Source organism: Microtus oregoni, unplaced genomic scaffold, assembly GCF_018167655.1.
Source record: "Microtus oregoni isolate MIOR12 unplaced genomic scaffold, Mior012 000041F_ref0000270, whole genome shotgun sequence".
In the NCBI taxonomy this organism is placed as follows: domain Eukaryota; kingdom Metazoa; phylum Chordata; class Mammalia; order Rodentia; family Cricetidae; genus Microtus; species Microtus oregoni.
The window spans coordinates 2,043,232-2,064,700 of record NW_024543208.1 but is presented as its reverse complement, the minus strand read 5'-3'; the positions used below and the strand labels follow the sequence as shown (position 1 = coordinate 2,064,700).

The 21,469-nt window shown below is 36.6% G+C and overlaps 1 protein-coding gene across 43 annotated transcripts in view; it reads right to left on the bottom strand.

The window, feature by feature from the left end:
• The window catches only part of Ptprd (protein tyrosine phosphatase receptor type D), a 2,219,644-nt gene that overhangs the window by 1,645,848 nt on the left and 552,327 nt on the right, over positions 1-21,469 (bottom strand). The gene's annotated exons all lie outside the window — the stretch shown is intronic.

Below are 21,469 nucleotides of genomic sequence, written 5' to 3'. Positions count from 1 at the left end.
GAGGATGTAACTTCAATTCAACAGGCACCCTTCCAACATTAGTCCAATATTTTATATACAGTAATAGAGCAGGCAGGCCTCTAATCACTTACTCATTATACTTATTATTCACATTGACAAATCACCACAACCCCATTGTTATTAAAGAGAATATCGGATGCCATCCATGCTCACTATCCTTCCATAATAAACTTCTGCGACCCTGACCATTTGACAGACTGTCCAGCACTGTTTGGAGAACCAACGGGAAGTGATTCAGCTATCAGAGCATAGAAATTTGGGCACACACTTCTAAGTCTTTTAATAGAGAAAATAACTTTCCCAGTAAGTTAATAAACTGCTTCTTAAGGACACCAAAAGATAAATACAAGGAGAAACTTGTTGCCTTTTAGAAGAGGTCTAGCTTTATGGGAGCCTAGCCAGTTTGGATGCTCACCTTCCTAGACCTGGATGGAGGTGGGAGGACCTTGGACTTTCCACAGGACAGGGAACCTTGACTGCTCTTTGGACTGGAGAGGGAGGGGGAGAGGAGTGGGAGGAAGGGAAGGGAAATGGGAGGCTGGGAGGAGGTGGAAATTTTTTTTTCAATAAAAAATAAATAAATAAAAATTAAAAAAAATAAAAATAAATTAGAAGAGGTCTTTCAAGTTCTTGGACTACTGCCTCTAAGACAGGGAAAGGTGGAAGGAACTAATTCCCACAATGCTTTCTTATCATAGACTGCTATAGAATTTACCAATAGTGAGAAATAGGTGGAAAATTTTATTTTTTTAATGCACTCACCAAGTAAGATTTTTGAGTTAGTCATGATGTATAATGGCTTTAGTATTTTCTTCTGGTGCAAGGGAAGTTTCTTTTAAAGATAAGAGGGAAAAATGAGAAAAAGAATATTACAAAAAATTATTAACTGAAAAATGTAATTGAGCTCTGAGAGCCCTCAATGTTAAATGTGTTTAATCAAATTGAAATGGATTCCTCCATCTCAGTTTCACACAAAGTGCAAAATGCACTGTTGGAAAATTAGATAATCTTTTTAAAACCTATTACTGTCTAACTCCAACTTCTTGCAAACCAAATTTACTGTAGCATGGGTAAGACTGATTTTCTTTCACAATTTCTGTTTGTTTTGAAGAGCAGGACATTTAAAAACATTTTATTTTTAGTAGAAATATACCAACTTTCTGAAAATTAAGAATTAAAAAAAAGTGTAGATCATTTCCTACAGTAAATGCATTCCCTTTGGAAAAAAATGCATTTAAACAATTCACAAAATCATATTGTATAGCCATGGAAAGAATATAGTTTTGTAAAATAACAATTGTAAGTTACATTTGTCCTGACTTACCTTCACAAAAATTGTGATTTGCAAATGACATGGTTATATCTAAAGACACTGAAAATAATGAAAGCCCATCATTATTAAACTGTTTCCAATATTAATTTTAAATGTCCTAAAAATAAAATAAACAAAGATGTGAAAATGATAGAATTAGAAAAATCCAGCCCAAAAGAACTGGTCTCTAAATCTTATCTATAGAAAATAGTTTTCTCAGGAGGTCAATAAGCCATTTTATGGACTTAAAATACAACAACTGCAAAGAGAACTATTTCTAGTCCTTGATTTTCTCCTGTCTAAAATTGAAGAATGAGAAACAAATATTTCATACCTTTGTTACTTGTTAAAGATTTAATGCAACCAAAAATTGTATATTAAATTTAGTCTATAATCTGTGTGTCACTATTATGAATATATTGTCAGCATTTTTATTTTACTGAAACTATACAGTTTCTTTGCTAGAGGATATGCATGAAATGATTGAACAATTTAAATAAAATTTTGACACTTAGGGCAAGAAGAAGCTACTTTTTTTATGTTTTTGTAACTAAATCTAGACCATAACTCATTATCAGCTACCCTCTCTGAGATTCTTAATATATTGGATGACCTCATCTGTTCACGGCAAGATCATATCCACTTTCAAAGCACATCCCCAATGGCAGCATTTTTACTGGAACGTCTTGCAGGCTAGAGTAAAGCAGCCTCTGCAGAATTGCACACAGTCCTGAAAAGTATTTCTTCTTAGAAGCACAGTGACAAAGAATAATGGGAAGACACAGGGCAATACCCTCCCGGGATCGCTGCAGCAGCGGCAGCAAAATGCTTAAACTTCCTACTGATTTTCCCAGAGATTTAAACACCAACATATAAGGCCCTGTGGGCACATAAAAGATAAGTGCAAATTTAACCCCCCTTTCACCTGCACACCTGGCACCGGGTCATTTTCCTGGTGTATTTCAAAGCTGGCTCTATTTCTGTCCCATTGCCAAACACTTGTCTGCAATCAGCATAAAGAGACAGGAGTAGATGGAGGGCAGAGATGATCTTCAAGCTTGATTAACCTATAAAACACTATCTATTCAAGCATCTTAGATGGCCAGTTTTGTTACAGAGAACTTTTTATAAGACAGCAGCTGATTTGTCCTACCATTTTCTGACAACCCAGGATACTCTGTTACTCACTAAAGGGTAGAATCCCTTACTATGAACTGATGTTTGGCTCATTATCACAGTCTCAGGGGAAGTAATGTGCAGAATTGTTAGCAGTATCACTAGTATGTTAGTACTGAAGAAGGAACTTAAGAAGAAGTTGCTTTCTGTGGAAGATTAAATGCAGATCATGGAGATCCCAGAAGAGAGACAATTGAACAGCTAGACTCCTGAGTGTGTCCTGTATAGAGGCTAAATGTTCAAGGACCTCTAGATGTGCTGAACTAAGAAACTCAGGGGCAAAGCAGAAGGTCCCTATGGATACATTACACAGGAGATCATTAAAGCCACATTCCAATCTAGAATTGGAAACGTTTGTGACTTTTTGTTTTACGAGGTAGGGTTTCTCTGTAGCTTTGGAGCTTTTTCTGGAACTAGCTTTTGTAGACCAGGCTGGCCTTGAACTCACAGAGATCTGCCTGCCTCTGCTGCCGAAGGACTGGGATTAAAGGTGTGCATCACCACTGCCCGGCTACTTTGTGACATTTTATAAGAAACAGATATTAAACTTTACTTACTATGGACAGTAGTCAGGAAGATTTTGGACATAACTTCATATCCAATCCCCAACTCAAAAAAAGTTGGGAAGTAGGGGTTTGGGAAGAATTGCAGAAGGGAAAGAATATGATGGAATTATATCATAAAATTAATGAATAAAGAAACCATGGATTTTAAAGAGAGCAATGATGGATATATAGAGGGTTTGGATGGAATAAATAGACTAGAGAAAAATGTATTCACATAAAATCAAAAATAGAAAAGAAAAAAGTAAAAAATAACTACCTGTATCTTAATAAACTAGATTGCTATTAAGTGAACAAAAATATTATTGTACTCAAAAAGCAAAGAAAAGAAAAGTAAAGATAAAAAATTGGATTCCCACATCATATGAGCAGTTGGCACACATAACAGACTAAGAAGGAGAAAACATTGAATCTAAACTGGAGATACTTAAATTCTAACTTTGGATTTAGCATAAATCAATACAATTGCTTAGTAGATACTTCTGGAACCCAGTTAACCTTTCATTTTCTCAAATATTAGAAGCATTAACCTTTAAGTTATTACAAAACTTTAGAAGCATGAGAGTATATTAAATACAAAGTTCTCTGGTTGTAAATTAAAAACAATATTAGTAATCAATTTTACTATCTTTAATTATTATACAAAACATTGTTCATAATGACATTCTCATATATAATTTGATTTGATAACTTTCAATTCTTCTCCCACCGGTCAAACAGATGCTGGCCACATGTTATTGTACTCCCTTATTCTCCAGAACCATAAGACAAAGAGATTTATGTTATTTTAAAAATTATTTTAAAAAGTAGTTTTTTCCCAAGAATTTCCATGCATATTTAATCTTGGTAGGCCCTCCCCCCTGGTTTCTTTTTCCAAGTCTCTGTCCGGTCCTGGCTTATCTATTTCTAATTCTGGTATTGATCCTCCCAGTTTCCTATCACACATTGTGTTATCCTCCACAGTCTCTTTTCTTAAAGCCCTGTTTCTCCTCTTATGGGCCCTGTTTAGTTCCTTGGCTTCTAAATATATTCATTCCCCCATGAAGACAAATATGTACAAATTAGAAACTAGTTTCAAAATATAAGAGCGAGCATGCAGTATTTGTACATTTTAGCCTGTGTCATTTCACTTGTTTCCTGAAAAATTTATAGTCTCATTATTCTTAAAGCCAGAGTGAAATTTCATGTGCCTATGTGCTACATTTTTATTTTCGTCATGTACACATACCTGGTTCCATTTTCATACTGAAGAGAACATAAACTTGACCCTAGCTCTCTGATTGAGCTATGCACCAGATTATTCACAGAATCAGCAACTTCCAGCTAGTCAGTATATACCAGTCACACAAAATGACTCCTTTTTGTTCAAAGTGTCCCAGTGTTACTGAAAGTCCTTTAAAACTGATTGCATAAACTTTACTGACTGAGAGTAAATTCCAGTAGTAAAGGCATTTTATCTTCTACCAACAAACCTTTCTGTATTCAAGGGTTAAGAAGGGTTTGCATGAACCTCTACAAGCCTTCATAATATTGTTCAAAATGCATGAGTGCTTTTTTTGTCTAAGATGTTTCGTCACCTAGAGTTGCAATTCAATGTCTCATGAGAAAATGTGGTAATACTGTTCATCTAAATAATAACAAGTCATAAAGAGACCAGAGAAGATGCAGTGATGCTAGAGGAGGTATCTTAGGATTAGAGACACCTCTGCAGAGCCCTCCTCCTTCATCCCGACCATCTGATCCACCTGCACATATATGCAAAATTCCAAGGTCCCTTTTGCCTTTTGTAAGACAAATGCCAAAAGTTTGTGTACACACATTGAATTGCAGTTTTAAAACACAACGATTGACCATTTAATGGAGGGAACATGTCCTGAGAAATGCACCACGAGACACTTTGGTGATAGAGTGTATTTGTGTCAAACAGAGGAGTTTAAATGACCCTAAACCCTTGCAGAAAGATAGTAGGTACAGTCTGATATTTACCAGAATATACCTATGGAGTAAATAGGTGAATTTTGTCCCCAAGTTATGGAAGTTGTGATTTAATTTATCTTTCTGATTAGATTACTGATTATTTTGATACTTTGTAAAACAGGAACAAAATATCAGACTTTTAACAAAATCTTTCCGCCTCCTCAGAGAACACATAAAATGAAAGTCAGGTGATCAGTCCCATGAATGCCAAGAAATGTGGTCTTCCCACTACTGAGCCATCTCTAATACACCGTAACTGTGTCTCATAATGAACAAGAAATAGTATGTTTAAGATTTTTTTTATAAAAAAATGTTATGATTGAATAATAAAAAGGATATAATAAATAAACCATCAGGTTATAAATATATAAATCATACTATTGAAAGTTTCTTCTAACTAAAAGAAGGGCAGCTGAGGATAGGGAACCTGAAATGACCCTATCCTATAGCAATACTGACGAATATCTTGCATATCACCATAGAACCTTCATCTGGTGGTGGATGGAGATAGAGACAGAGACCCACACTGGAGCACTGGACTGAGCTCCCAAGGTCCCAATGAGGAGCAGAAGGAGGGAGAACATGAGCAAAGAAGTCGGGACCACGAAGGGTGCACCCATTCACTGAGACAGTGGAGCTGATCTATTGGGAGCTCACCAAGGCCAGCTGGACTGTGACTGAAAAAGCATGGGATAAAACTGGACTCTCTGAGCATGGCGAACAATGAGGGCTGATGAGAAGCCAAGGACAATGGCACGGGGTTTTGAACCTAGGTAATGTGCTGGCTTTGTGGGAGCCTAGCCAGTTTGGATGTTCACCTTCCTATGAATGGATGGAGAGGGGAGGACCTAGGACTTACCACAGGGCAGGGAACCCTGACTGCTCTTTGGACTGGAGAGGGCGGGGGAGAGGAGTGGGGGGAGGGGGAGAAAGGTGGGAGAAGGGGGAGGGAAATGGGAGGCTGGGAGGAGGTGGAAACTTGTTTTTTTTTTTTTCTCCTTTTCTCAATTAAAAAAAAAAAGAAATCTCCCATTTAGGGGTGAAAAAAAAAATAAAAGAAATAGGCCAGAAAGGACTACTAAAATTGTTTATATTGGATCTAGATCCGAAGAGATTACTGAGTAAAGTGATAAAATGGGATCCGACTTGATATTTCTGTGTAAAAACATAATCAGTGGGAGAATTCAAAGCACTGCTATGCGAAGAACAGCAGCAAGGAAAATAGCCAAAAATTCAAGCAGAGAATCTAGCACTTGGAATTAGAGAAGGATTTGTTGCCACTTTCTGTTTTCAGTATATATAAACACGATTTCATTTAGATTCAGATCACTGAAATTTTAGCCAGTATGTAGATTAGGAAACTAAACACAGGAAGACTGCTATTTCTTTCAAAGGTGCAGCATTCAAGGCATTAATAGTCAATAGGTCTGCATAGATAAGGCAAAACTAAATAAATTATAACTTCCCCATGTAGATCAACACTGACTTCCAGGAGTCAGAGGACGGACACAGTTTTAAGTCACTCTGATACATCCACCACACATATCTGAGCCTTTAGTATTCTATTTCTCTTTTGATACCAGCAGGAGTCCTTTACCCCAGTATTTCCAACTATGTCAGAGTAGAGTCTGTTCCCCACTTCTCCATGGGTATTGGGAAGTTCAAACAGAAAGCCCGAAAACTATCCAAGGTTTAAGGCCAAAATGAACATATACGTTATCTCTTAATCTAGTCTCTTATCCTTTCTGTTCACATCTTTAGGGACGTTTGTGCAAATACACACAACTTTTCTTTAGCCCCAAAGCTTTGTTTTCTTCTCAGATGGCTTTGTCCAGAAACCTCCTAAATAATAGGTATTACTTAGATAAAGATTTGAACATTTGAAAAGAACTTAAAAGAACTAACATTTAACTTTTAGAAGAGACGCATAAAATAAATTTACTTATAGTCTTAGAAAAGCCTGTTAGTATCTATGAGATGTAGGCACGGGATGGTCTCAGCTTGTCTGTGTGCTACTGAGGAGATCAGAGCTTGTTGGTTATTAGATACAGTGACTTTAAAAGCAATGATACACAGAAATCTCATCTCAACAAGACATTCTTCAGTTTTCTGCTGAGGCACTTATGTGTTTCTTTTTCACTAATCGTTTTGAAGATAACTTCTTAGCAGTATGGAATAAATTAAGATAAATATTGATAAAGGACTTGAATAATTACCATTGTTTAATTAAATTATATGAGGTTATCATATTTATTATTTAAATGTATAACTTTAATGTCAAAATACATACGTCTGAGGACACATCCAACAGTGGCCACTAGTCTGTGCTGTTGTACAAGAAATATTTATATACTGCACGTTCTCTATAAAAGAGACTTGATTCATTTATTTGGTTAAGAACTACAAGTTTTATTCTATTTTAGATAAGATAAGTTAAATCAATATTGAGTAAGTGTGACTCTGTCATTTGTTCTTTTTCTAAGTAAAGAAAATAGCATTTCAGTCCTATTGAATTGATCCTTTCCACAATAGGAAAACATTAACCTAAAAAATAACCTAAATTGTTATATTTTGCAAAATTATTCAGTAGCTAGATTTTTTAAATCATCAGATAGATAATTTTACTTTCTACTAATAAACCATGTGTTAAAGTACATGTTTATGGTGTTTCACATTTCATTTAATACAATAGATTTGCAGTTTTATGCATTAAAATTTAAGTTATTTTTCTAGTAAAATAGTTGTCTTTTATGATTTTAATCTTTTTGTGTTTGCTTTTTAGAGTTTGATACACTTTGTCTCTATGTAGCTCAGGCTGCCCTTGAACTTACTTTGGTTGCCAAAACTAGATTCCTTCTGCCTCAAGCACCTCTATAGTTCTAGGCTTCCAGGCTCATGCCGCATGTCTGGTTGTTCTTACAATTCCTATGGTAGTCAAGCCTTCACCAAATAACTCCAGAAAATATTGTTACATATACAGCATCCAAACTAAAATATACAATGTTTTGAATTTTTCAAAAATGGTTTTTCAAACTATATGACTTTAAATATTACAATGGAAAAGTATACATGAAAAGATAAAACTCCTAAGAATTCTTCTTTAGTGTTTCTGAGTAATGTGTTTCAAAGTTTCCTCTTATGTATTTGAAATTATTTAAGGGAAAAACAAATGTATCCAAATATGCACCACTTATCAAAACGGATACAATGGTGACTGCATTCAGAGACCAGCCTCTGCTCCCCACTCAGTTAGTGAAGATGAGCAAGAAGATGGCATAATTCTGGGGAAGGAAGGTTAAAATCTCTTTTATTTCAAATCGAAATACTACAAATATGTGATCTTATGACTCCTTTACACTTATCATATGACTTTTCTTTTTACACATCCCAACAATAACTATAAACATTTAAACTAGAGTGTAAACCGAAAAAATGTAATTTACTTTTAAGTGCCATTGGAAATGTTGTTTCTAGGTCTGTTACTAACTCCAAACTCCCTCTCCAATATTCTATACCAAAGAATGTCCCTTATGAACTACCACAAATAAGGTTTGAGTGTTGCTGACCATGAAATAAAAGTTAAGGGTGTACCTATCAGGAAGAACTCACAGTGTCTGAAGAGGAAATTACAGAGGAAGAGCACCCTTGTGTGAGTCACTGTCCTGTAAGTCCAGGATTCCTTTGGAAAGTTTCAGTTTCATTCGCACATCATTAACCTGTTTATTTCATTCTGAGAACCAGAAATAACATCGAGTGGCCACAGGCAATCCTGTTCACTTTACTTAACCGCAGCTTACCACCTGCAAGAGAGTTCTCCCGGGCTCATAATTCTTACAAGCAAGGTCAAGTGGACTTACACAGTTACAAAGCCTAGCACAGAATTGTTACCTCTTTATACCACCACGCCATATTCGAATTACCACATGCTTCCTCAGCAGAGTTGCTAACTCACCTTCTTTTCTGATAGTTCCCCTCACAGCCTGGTGGACTTGCCAGTTCCTGGTAAAGCATTAGCTGCCTGTGAGCTGTGCATTCTCTCTAACCTTAAATCTTGCCTTCCATTCTTTGCTGCAAAGAACATAAAACCTGTCCTGTGAGACAAACCATTGCCACACTTTTTTCTGTTATAGTTTGTTCCAACTTTTGACCTTTGTTATATATTTCTTTTACCTCATCTCTCTTATTCTTTCAGCCATTTTTGTGAGTTTCTCGTCTTCCTTCTAAAATTCTTACAATCTTACTTCACGCTTTTAGCCAAAAGAATTTTGATCCTCCAGTTTCTGGTAGGTCAAGTCATTGCTCTGTTCTTTGCCTGGTTTACAACCTTGGGTATACAGACATTTGGAGCTGCTATCTCATGCTGTCTTCAGCCTGGCCTTTATGCAAGGTGTATTTAATCTAGCTCTATTCTTGCCTGTGTAGTCACTGATTTAGTTTTGTCTCCAGTTTGATTCCGTATGTCAAGTCCAGCCAGTATTGCTTGCTTTGAAACTATATGTAACAACTTTGTTAATCCTCATCATTAAATAACACTGAGAGCTTGTGGAAAATTTTCTGTAGGAAAGCAGGATTTATGACCATTCATATTTATAATGGCAAGAAAAGAGTTTCTGATAATTGTAAGTTTATATGTGTAACCCTTTTGCCTCTCATGTCTTTGTCCTTGAGGGTGAGAAAACTCAGATTAAATGCCATACCTTCTACAATTGTGTTCTGTTTCTAGGCGTATCTTTCACTGAAATGCTAAGAGACTACGATAAGTAAATCTTTCCTACCTGGTTTTTATTAGAACTGAAGATTATTAAACAACACCCAAAATCCAGAGAGTTACTAATGAGATGATCAGTTAGGACACTTTACGGTTCTGGCATAACTATAAAGAGTAGCCCTGAGCTCTGATCCTTCACTGAATAGGTGAGGGGTCCGAGAACAAGTTTGAATGGCACATGCAAGTAGCATGAACGACATGAGGAACACAAATCTCAGTAAAGAAAAGCAGTGATGTCAGCGCAGGGCACAGTATCCCGTTACTCCCACACGGGTGTATGAAGAACAGCATGGAGCACAGGCCTGGAGGCCTCTTTGCAGTCACCTAGTATGGCCTCCTCCTATTTTCCTGCATTTTAAGAATACATCATGTTTTTCCTGCCTCTTGTACACCATACTTAGAAAGTTTGGCTCTGCATGTTCAACACTTTCAGAAATAGTAGCTGCCTTAGAACAGTCTGCACTGGATTAAAAGAGGAATCTGCTTCCCTGGGGGAAACGAACGACAAAAGCGAAGTTGCTGTCCTACATGTGAGTGCGGCTCATGCTTTGCATCTGCTCCGCTTTCTACTTTTAGTTGAGCTCTTCGCTTTTGTGATACAGCAGGTGACGTAATGCTGCTGAAGCTTCAGTGTCCATGTTAACAACTTTACAGAATTTTAAAGTAAAGGACCAGCAACTCCACACTATGTAAGGGCTACTCTGTTTTTTTTTTTTTCTCAGTAGGTCAACAGTTGAAGAGAGATGACAAAAACACTATAATTAAGAGGGGAGGAACAGGATACCAATAACATGTAGGGTTTCTCTCTCTCTCTCTCTCTCTCTCTCTCTCTCTCTTTCTGTGTCTGTCTGTCTCTCTCTCTCTTTCTGTGTATGTGTGTGTGTGTGTGTGTGTATGTGTGTGTGTGTGCGCGCACGCATGCAGGTGCGTGTGTGCACACCTATGTGTACTGGTGCAACTTGTAAACACCCGAGGAATAACTTCATAACCTTATACTAGAGGGAGGGGCTTTTTTTTTTTTTTTAGCAAGCCTGTGTATTTTCATAAAGCAAGAGAATATTTACACTTAACAATTCCTCTGGAGTGAGCCGGTTAGTCATACTTCATTTGTTTGTGTATGACTTCTCTCAGAACCCAGCACTTTCCTTTGGCACTAACACAGTCACATCATAGCCCTTGTGACAACACATTTTCACATGTGTATTTGCTTTTTCAACAGAATTTAAGTGCAAGGAAATGAGCTGTCAATGACAGACCACTTCTTAAGTAAAGTATCTCTTGATAATGGACCGGAGAAAGACTGACATGATTGTAGCCTGGGCTGGTGCCAACTACGAGAGAAAAGACCAGAAGAGAAGCAAACAATGCAGCACATTAAAGATCCATATGATCAGAAAATAAACAAGGTCCTGGGATGCTATAAACTCGTGTCTTTATAAAGTAAACCAAACAGAAAGCAAATAATAAGCAATGTTATAAATAAGGAAATAATCTAATCATGATGTAATATGTCAATATGAAGAAAAAAGCATCATAGAACCCTCCTGATTGTGTATTCTTGATTGATTTTATTGTGTCTTTCATTTAATGTTACTAAAGCTTCCTGGTGGAGGCTTTGGGGTTCAATGAATAATAAAGTATGGAAGGTACTCTATACAAGCATTTATTAGAAAATTACAGAAAGTCAACTGCCCTTTTCTTATTAACACTCTATTAAAAGAGAATGTTAATATAATGCTCATTTGTCATAGTTATTACAAAATTCCTATCACCGTGTTAAACATATACTCCTTTCCAAGACATGTACACCTTAGGCATAATATTTATAATAATAATAAACTTGCTATTTTCTTATTGCAGATTTGACACCCATATAACACAGATAATATACAGATGTCACTGAGTCCAATGAACCGAGTACATTATTTCCTATAAAAATTGAATAAAATAATTTTTATTTTTAAGCAAAAAGTACATTTGCCAGGTTAGGGAAGAACAAGAGAAGCATTATCATGGTTTTGAAGGGTGTTTTGTTCAGGGAAACTTGGATATAATTTTGGCAAAGGTTGTTCTCAAATATTTCCTTGTAAGTATTAGAATCATTAACTAGGACAAACCCTTTCCACACTATGAAAACTCTTACATCCCATAATACATTTTCTACAGTTTTGGTCATATTGTAATTTCTTTTTTCCTCCAAAATGTCAATTATAAAAGAAGCATCTGCTTCTTGTGTTAAAGAACATTTTTTTTTTCTTCTGGTGAACCTCTAGTAAACAAATGAAAGTTTTTCCTTCTTGAATGTAACTATTAACTTAGCTCTTCAGTCAAATATGTTTTTAAACCTATAAGTAGTACAAAGGTAATGTGATCTCAAAATCATATATTATTTAACAAAGTACCACACTGACTGACATTCTACCTTAGAAATTATTGTGATGCACACAGTGCAATCCAAACTTCTGACGGGGTGGCACTGCGGTCTGTGCTCTTGGTTAGGAAAATGGCAGAATAATAAGGAATGCAGGAAGGAAACTTTCTCTAAAGATGAGATCATTCAAACAGCGAGGTTAAAAAAGGCATCTGCTCAGTGGCAAACTCCGCAGAGAAGCAGCGCAGGAGGGAGATGTGTTAAGAGTTGGAACTGTGTCGTTCTCCACCTTCGAATCATCTGTTCCACTGGAGCTTGAAACACACTGAAACCCTGCATTTGGAAGGTAAAATCAGGCCAAGGTATGTAAAAGAAGAGGTGCTGACATTGGTGGAGCACTGTTTATATTACAGGTATTGGAGAATTAGACATTTTCCTTAACACCTTATCTGATCTAATTCTCAAAACAATGTGGTTATTACCCACTTTTAAAATACAGGTATAAGACTAAGGCTGGGTTATACAGTTAAAGGATCCAGGCCCAAGAACAGATGTTTCTCACCGAAAGTCGGCTTTCCCTAGTGGAAAACCACCAACTCCTACTTCCCAGTCAATTTCTTCCTTCCTTTCAAGTCTATTAATTGAACCATCCATATCACCACTTCTTTTCCCCCTCTCCTTCTGTCCTCATAGTCCTTAACCTAGAAAGCATACATTTAGCATCTGTGATGTACCAGTTGATACATTAGATATTCAGCAACAAATATGAAGAACATATTTTGATTTTATCCTACATTTTAATAATTCATGGATTTGTTTCTAAATAATATGTACAATTTATTTCATGTCAAATTAGCAGAAAATCCATAACGATTAACAAACATACATGCACATGCACACATGTGATCTTTCTGAGTAAAACAGATATGACAAACACTGCATGAGGTCCTAGTTAATGGTGCAGTACTTGGGCTCCAAACTCTAGATTCTGAACATTCATTATTATTTACTGTAGGGTTTGAGAAGTGATGAGGTCTAGAAGAAATTATGAGGGCTATGTTACCCTGATAGTATTAATGTCATTACAAGAAGAAAAGAGGAGAAGAGAGGAGAGGAGAGGAGAGGAGAGGAGAAGAGAAGAGAAGAGAAGAGAAGAGAAGAGAAGAGAAGAGAAGAGAAGAGGGGAGAAGAGGAGTTTGGGTTCATCTTGTTCATTGTCATTTGAGGACACAGTGTGTTGTATTCTTTCCAAGGACTAAATGGTGTCTTGATGATCTTGGCCCTGTTTGCTTCCAGAGTAAGACAGATGACTCGTTTCTATGCCAGCTAACCCCTGGTACTTGTGTACTAGCATCCTGTGCTAAGATATTTGCCTCTTTCTCGGGTCTGCTGACACTTTCTTTCACATCAGCTACATTAATGTGCTCCTACTGATGGACTAAAATTGACATTTACAGATGTGCACACATTAATTATTAATTACATACTTCTTAATTTCTCAATTTTGCCAAAGCTTTCCTTTAATTTCCTCTTCTCATCCATGCTCTAATGAAGGAGATGCTGCTTTACTTTAACATGTGGATGAAGACTTGTGGAAAAGTGGGACTTTAGACTTGATTTAACCTGTCTTAAGGGACGAATCTAGCAAGTCTCAGATGTAAATAAGAAAATTAAGAAATGTGTTCCTGAGTCCACCATTCCCATTTACTTCCCAATGTTGTAGACATGGCGAGAATACGAGTTTCTGAAATTTGATCTGACTGGCTTACATAAGTCAGGCAGTTTTATTTTCTCATAAATATCTGATGTGTGCAACATAATAGAATTGATTTATGTATGTGTTTAGGTGTAGTTCACATAAATGTGGATAAATAAGGGTCTAATGTATGTCCTATGCTGTATTGTCTGGCCTTTGAGAGGTAGTTATTAGGTTATCATTCTCTAAACGTAGTCATTTTTATTAAAGAAGCTGACTACTGAAAGCTGCAAGTGCAGAAATCTTTAAGAAAACAAAGCTGCCTTGTAAGGTAATCTCTTTCTAGAGTTTCCAGAGAGTGAATTCACCAAGCAACACTTCTTTAGTCTTAAATCTATTTATTTTCATTTTAAAAGCGTCTAAAGCAATCCTCTCTGTTAGCACTTCCATTTTAGTATTTGTAAAGATATTAATCAGTACACTTTTGAAACACAACTAGAGTAATGAGGTATTATGAAATCAATGCCATTTCTTAACAGAACTGGAGAAATAAGCGGTATTATCTATGTTTAGAGAATGTCCACACCCAGTAGGAAACACCAGTGTCTTCCAAAAAGTAATAGTGATTCAGAGAAGTCCAGAGGAAAAGAAAATCAACCATGGTGTGTCCTTCTGTTTTGGAAGTAGTCAAAAAAGTATTTAATGAGGCATACTTCTCTGTGTATGAAATGTATCTGGGCTATTAATTAAGCTCTTATGCAAGCAAATTAACTCTTTAGGCTCAATTTTTAAGTATTATTGGATGCATTCAGCAGCAGTGTTTAGAATATTTCTTAAAATGTGTAAATCATTGAACCTTGAGACTTTTGTATAGTTATTCATTTTTCTGGTGAAGTTGTAACAAATTAAAAAACTTAAGCACAAGCAAAACTATAATGTTTATGAAGTATGAGACAAGGAAGACACAAAAAGACAGTAAACTGGGAGTGGGGAAGTAGTTTCCTTGTCCCAAATCCAGATACATGGAAAGATCTCTAGGTGTTTCCAAGTTCACTTTCTTTTCTCATATGTGCTATTGTTATGTCTCAAGTTTCTGTACGGCTGTACAATAATTACCCATTGACAGTCAACATGAACTAGAACCATTATTAACAGTGATCTTCTACTCTACTGACTTGAGTCCAGTAAGAAACAGGGGGTATGGAAGACATGACAGAAATAGTACAATACAGGAAGGAAACACAAAGAGATTGAAGGCAAGCCATCCATTGATGGGAGGAACTACTAGCTTGAAAGCAGCAGCTGATTAGTCCATACATTGGTTAGAATGGACCTCTAGGTCTTTTCACTCCGTAGAGAAGTAGCAAAGGAGGGATCTTCTCAAAGAAGTAATTTAGGATTCTATTTTTTATGTTTTTTTTTTAGAAATACATATGATCTGAAATTAGGAATTGAGCTGACTCATGCCTAATAGCAAGTTTGACACATGTTCAGGTTCCTCAGAGCTGACGATAGAGGACAAATTTATTTAGACAAGATTTATTTAGAATTCATGTCCCAAGCCTTAAAGTAACCTCGGAAAGCATGGATATGTATGCTACATATGAATGCTCATAGAAGACATCCATACTGTGAAACACATTAAATAATATGCACATGTTCTAGTGTCTATATGTTAGAAAGGGTGGGATGATGCGTGTATCCTGTGATTATCTCTTTTTCCCCCTAAAATGAATATTGGCCTTCTCAGATACAGATTACCCGCTGTAAATCACTTCTAATTCTGGAATTTAAGCAAACACAGGAGGTGTTAATAAACCCAAGATATTAGTATCAATCTCTCCATATCCAGTATGATAAATCCACATTTACTAGTAGTTGCTTATAGACCAAGGTTTATGGCAGTCAGCACTATTCTCCCAGGATACTTGCTAAAGGTTGGTCACATCAGCAGAAGTTCTTGTTATACCATATTTGTAAGATTAAGAGAAAGAGTGGGAGAGGGAGAGAGGGAGGGAGGGAAGGAGGGAGGGAGAGAGGGAGGGAGGAAGCAGGAAATAAAGGGAGAGAGGGAGAGAAAGAGGGAAGGAAGGAAGCTGTCTCTGTTTTACTCAGGTAAAAGGGAACTGCTTTTGAGATGACCTCATTACTACATAAGAGTAGCCTGAAAATTTAAGGTGATCCACCAAAAAGGGAAAGAAGAAGCTATTGGCAGAGAAATGACTGCAGAAATCTAGTTACAGTGTTTAGATACCATGTACGTACTTGCTTAGGGTTGAATAACAACTGGCTCAGAACAGAAGAAATCTAATGTTTCAATGGTTGTGGAAGAGAGAAGTCCAAAATCAAGGCTTTGGTCCTGTCCAGCTCCGTTTAGGCTAAGCCTCCATTAGTCTATTTCTACACTCCATCGCCAACACACATACATACCGGTCACTCTCAAACTCAGGTGTTCTTCATTTGCTTTTCCTTCCTAATATTTACTCTTCGTACTACCATATCGCTACTCTTGTCTATTTTATATCAAAATTTCTTGTTCTTTTAAAGAAGGAAATTCCGTGCTCCCCTATCCAACCTTCCTTTATCCCAAACCTCCTTTTTCCCCAAGTTCCCCCCATTCTCGGGAGCCACCTTAGAGTTGGCAAGAGACTTGAACCTAGAGTGGCTCCCAGATGCCCAAGCCAAGGTCCCCAGTTAGTTCCTTGGGCAGCTGAGGATAGGGAACCTGAAATGACCCTATCCTATAGCAATACTGACGAATATTTTGCATATCATCATAGAACCTTCATCTGGTGATGGATGGAGATAGAGACAGAGACCCATACTGGAGCACTGGACTGAGCTCCCAAGGTCCCAATGAGGAGCAGATGGAGGGAGAACATGAGCAAAGAAGTCGGGACCACGAGGGGTGTACCCACCCACTAAGACAGTGGAGCTGATCTATTGAGAGCTCACCAAGGCCAGCTGGACTGTGACTGAAAAAGCATGGGATAAAACCGGACTCTCAGAACATGGTGAACAATGAGGGCTGATGAGAAGCCAAGGACAATGGCACGGGGTTTTGAACCTACGTAATGTGCTGGCTTTGTGGGAGCCTAGCCAGTTTGGATGTTCACCTTCCTAGAAATGGATGGAGAGGGGAGGACCTAGGACTTACCACAGGGCAGGGAACCCTGACTGCTCTTTGGACTGGAGAGGGATGGGGAGAGGAGTGGGGGGAGGGGGAGAAGGGTGGGAGGAGGGGGAGAAGGGTGGGAGGAGGGGGAGGGAAATGGGAGGCTGGGAGGAGGTGGAAACTTGTTTTTTTTTCTCCTTTTCTCAATAAAAAAAATGGAAAAAAATAAAAAATAAAAAATATATCTATTCAAAAAAAATAAAGAAGGAAATTACACATACTTTGATTAGAGCACACACTTATTTCATCATCTTATTTTAAATTGACTAACAAAATCTTATCCAAATAAGGCCAGATTCTGAGACACTAGAGATCTCATGCCAACATACCACTTCCTGGGGATCCAGTTCTAATCTAACCTATTCTGCTACCCTTTGGGATTTCCTTTTATGTAATGAGTACATCTGGGCTTTCAGATGCATACAGACAAAATTAATACAAATACATGAATCTAGCTGACAAAATGGACTCTTGTGAACAACAGTCAAATGCTCACAATTCTGCTTAGAGAATCAATAGCAAAAATATGCAGTCATATTCAGCTGCTGAAGACAATTGCATGTGTCCCTCTTTGGGTCTTCAATTCATTCAGCACCAAAGTTTTTGATTATGTTTGAGTTTTTCTGGTTCTCATATTCAATGCCTGAATGAACACTAAGCATAATATGCAATAATGATGGAGTCATGATCAAATATATTTTAGAAAATAACTGTCATAAGATTCTCTTTAGTATACTTCTGAACAGTTTAACAGAACTCTGAACTGAACAATGCGTTTAGGAAGTAGCTCTGATGCTGTTACTTAAATATTTAAGTATCATACATCTGTGGTGCATTATAAATAAAACAAAATTATTAGAACAATTAAAGACTTTAATAAGTTTAATAGTGTCACATGGCAGTGATATAGACAATAGGTCTTTTTCCTTGAATAATTTTTTGGGGGAGTTATGGAAGATAATGACATTTTGTTGAAAATGACTACTCTTAAAATTTAAATACATGGGTATACCTATCGTGCTGAGAAACTGGAAACAAGAAGCTAATTGGCATTTACAGTTTTGACTACTCAGCACTCTTTCTCCTGCTGAGCTTATTCTATTTTCGTTCATGTTTCCAAGTGATTTCCATAGACTTCTCTAATACAGTGCCTGCTGTCAGCCTTGCTGTTTTGACTAGGCTACATGGATAGTATTTAATGCAATATGACTCCAGTAATCTCTGGGAGGAATCTGAAACATTCCTAGAGCCCTCATTTCTTATCATAGTTACTTAGTAGAGCGTTTGAAAAACTCACTGTTTATAGTATTGACAACCCTGTTCAACTCCAGTTCCTGTGGTCAGCACATATTAATTCAGTTTGTTAGCTATTCCAGGGTCCACTTCTTTTTGGTTCTAGATTTTAACATTTTGGTTTAAGTATGTTGCTTGGAACGAAAATACTTCCATTGAAATTATATATCTTTATTCTTTGAATCTATTGGTGCCCCTGTTTCTGTGTCTGTATGAAGCTGTATGAAGTATTAAAAAATTATACATTTTGAAAAGGATTCACTTTTGTTTCTTAGGAATGTGTGTACTTAGTTAAATTTAGTAAAATTCCCATGTGTCCATCAGAGAGAATGAGTGGACTTAAACATTTCAACCTAGTTTTCTTTGCTAGATATACCAAGCATTGGCCTAAAACAGTAAATCCAAACATAAGATTACTGATTGTTAATTGAGTCTCAAGAGTGAGCTATAACTGACTAGATGGCCAGATTAGAAGCGTCTCACACATGTTCATGTTCTGTAGCCTGCCAGTTCTTTGCATCTCCATTCTAGAGAACAACGGAAAGACATATACCAAATGGTATAAGTTTAAGAGAAACATATGGTTGCATGGACTCATGGGGAGTCGAGATAAAACTGTGGGTATCTGTTGGGGGTACTCCCTCACATAAGGGAGTTGTTGGCTGGAAGCATTAGTTATAGCAATATGGCAAACCCCACGCCATTTAAGTGTGTGAAACTTTTCTTGCATTCTCAACTTGGCTTATAACAAAAGTTCAAGAATAATATGTCTTATCATGAGCCATTATATATATTATCTGGGAGAAAAATTAAGTGCTGATATTTCAACAGTTTATAAGCTTGTGTTTTATTCACTATTTTTGACAATCAATAATACCAGATAAGAAAATAGGAAATAAACAAATAATTGACTCAACTCTACATAATTTGTGAGTAATATAAATGTAAAATAATATTTATCAGTGTCTGACCATGAATTAATGCTCAAGCAATCAAGATAAAAAATATTCTAAGCCCCCCTATGAATATCTTTATGAGTATTTGTTATTGTAAATTATTTTAGGAAATTCAAAATACTGCATGAATCACTGATGTGATTTAGAACAACAGAAACAAACATCACAGTCTCAATAATCACGGGTGTTCGGAAAGAAAAAATACCTATGTATGATAATTATATTGCACGTGTACTTTTAATCCTCAGGCTTTGAGCTTTGAGTATTGATCAGTTAAAAGCATTTGTGAATTTCTGTGTGAGATGCTTCTGGTATGTCATTCTCCAGACAACGGATATTCCAGAACCATGAAAAGATATGGCTGTAAGACTGTTGCTAGATAAATTTTAGCAACTATTGCTAAATAACATGCCACAGTAAAAGAACTCTGTCCTAACTTTAATAGTATCACAATAACACATCAAATCTATTTTCAGCACTTAAGGTCAAATTTTATTCTTATGCAAGATTGGAAACTGAGGAATTGTTCATTAAAAGAGATGGAAAGAAAAAAAAGAAAGAAAAAGAAAGAAGAGAATGGCAGAAGAAGAGACCTATTTTCTAAGTGTAAATGGCTTCGTGGAATTGTTCCATTCACAGTGGAACAATAAATAACATATAATCCCTTAAAATAGCATATAATCCTTTCCTTGCTGCAAAGGAGCATTACTAATCTTTTATTTAAATTAAATGCAGGTCAAATTGTGTCTAAAATTCTGAAAACCTTTCAGAATCTATGCACAGCCTTAATTTTCCTTTGGCCACTAGAGTGCAACATTGTAATCTCATAGATTCCTAGAAATGTGTCATGTTTTTAATGTACACAAAAGAGAAATACAGTGTTAAAAGCAAATTGCATCTCTTAATTGTCACCAACCTCTAAATACATGACAAATCGCATGCAAATTAGATTTAATTTACCTTATGTTTTATGAGTTCACAAAAGGCTTGAAAGTATTTGAAAGTTCTGGGTCTGTTTTTCCATTACCAGTAACATACAACAGATCTTGCTTTTCTCCCTATTTCTTCACAGGAAATATGAAGATACAGAAGGAAAACAATCCTCACACCGTAGGGATAGGTATATAGTATCAACCTATGGGTAAAAGATTTTCCTTTTGCTATAATAAAAGACATAATTGTTTATTTTAGTACTTTAGAGAGCTAACCTCCTTTCTTAAAGTGAAATGCCATTGAATTCTTCGGAGACAATATAGAAAGGTAATGCATATCCTGTAACAGGAAGGCGGAAAAGGAAAAATATACTGCTTTTCTCAATGAGCAAGTCAATCATAGAAATTAGAGTGGGGTGGGTATATTATGTGAGGATATTGGAGTTTAGGGAAGCAGGTTACCACTTATGATTATTTCAGATTACATTGCTCAGCACCTAGATGCTTTTCTTTCTCTATCCACTTTTACTTTACACACATTCTACAGTTACCTAGTAGTTTTTTCCTCAGCTCTAATGGCATTGCTCTAAAGGCGAAGTTCACACACCAGAGTAATTAGCTACATAATTAGTCTAAAGTGAATCTTATTCTGTCTTCTATGATCCCTTTCAATTCCCTACCATGCCACTTCATAAAGCCTGCCACTATTTCTAATGCCCAAGTAGGGAGATGTAGGCGACTGATTGAAGCAGCTATAAAGAAAAATCAAACAGGACTATTTACTTCTCTTCACACAGAGACCCGAAAAGAAATGTAAGATGACAGATTAGTTCCTAGATGGAGGATCTTTGTACTGATCTACAAAGGAAGGATTTGAGGCACGATTGACTTCAGTGACTGCAGTCTCTCCCACCGAAGCTAGCCATATGGTCTGTGAACCTGCAGCATAGCTACTGTCTGAAACTTGCTAGAAGAGTCAATTCTTGGTCTCCTTCCAGGAATACTGAATCACAAACCCTGGAAGGAGAGCCAAGTGAGGTACAATTCATCACATTCTCCACGGGACTGTACTGCACACTAGGATTTTAGACACATCATAAATACTGTCGATATATTTAAGTGACAAAAATCACTACTTGGATAAAACCCTAAAAATCTGCTTTCAAGTTATGTAATTCATTAATTAATAGTGAATGATAGTACAGTGAGCTCCAGGAGACTCAAGTAAC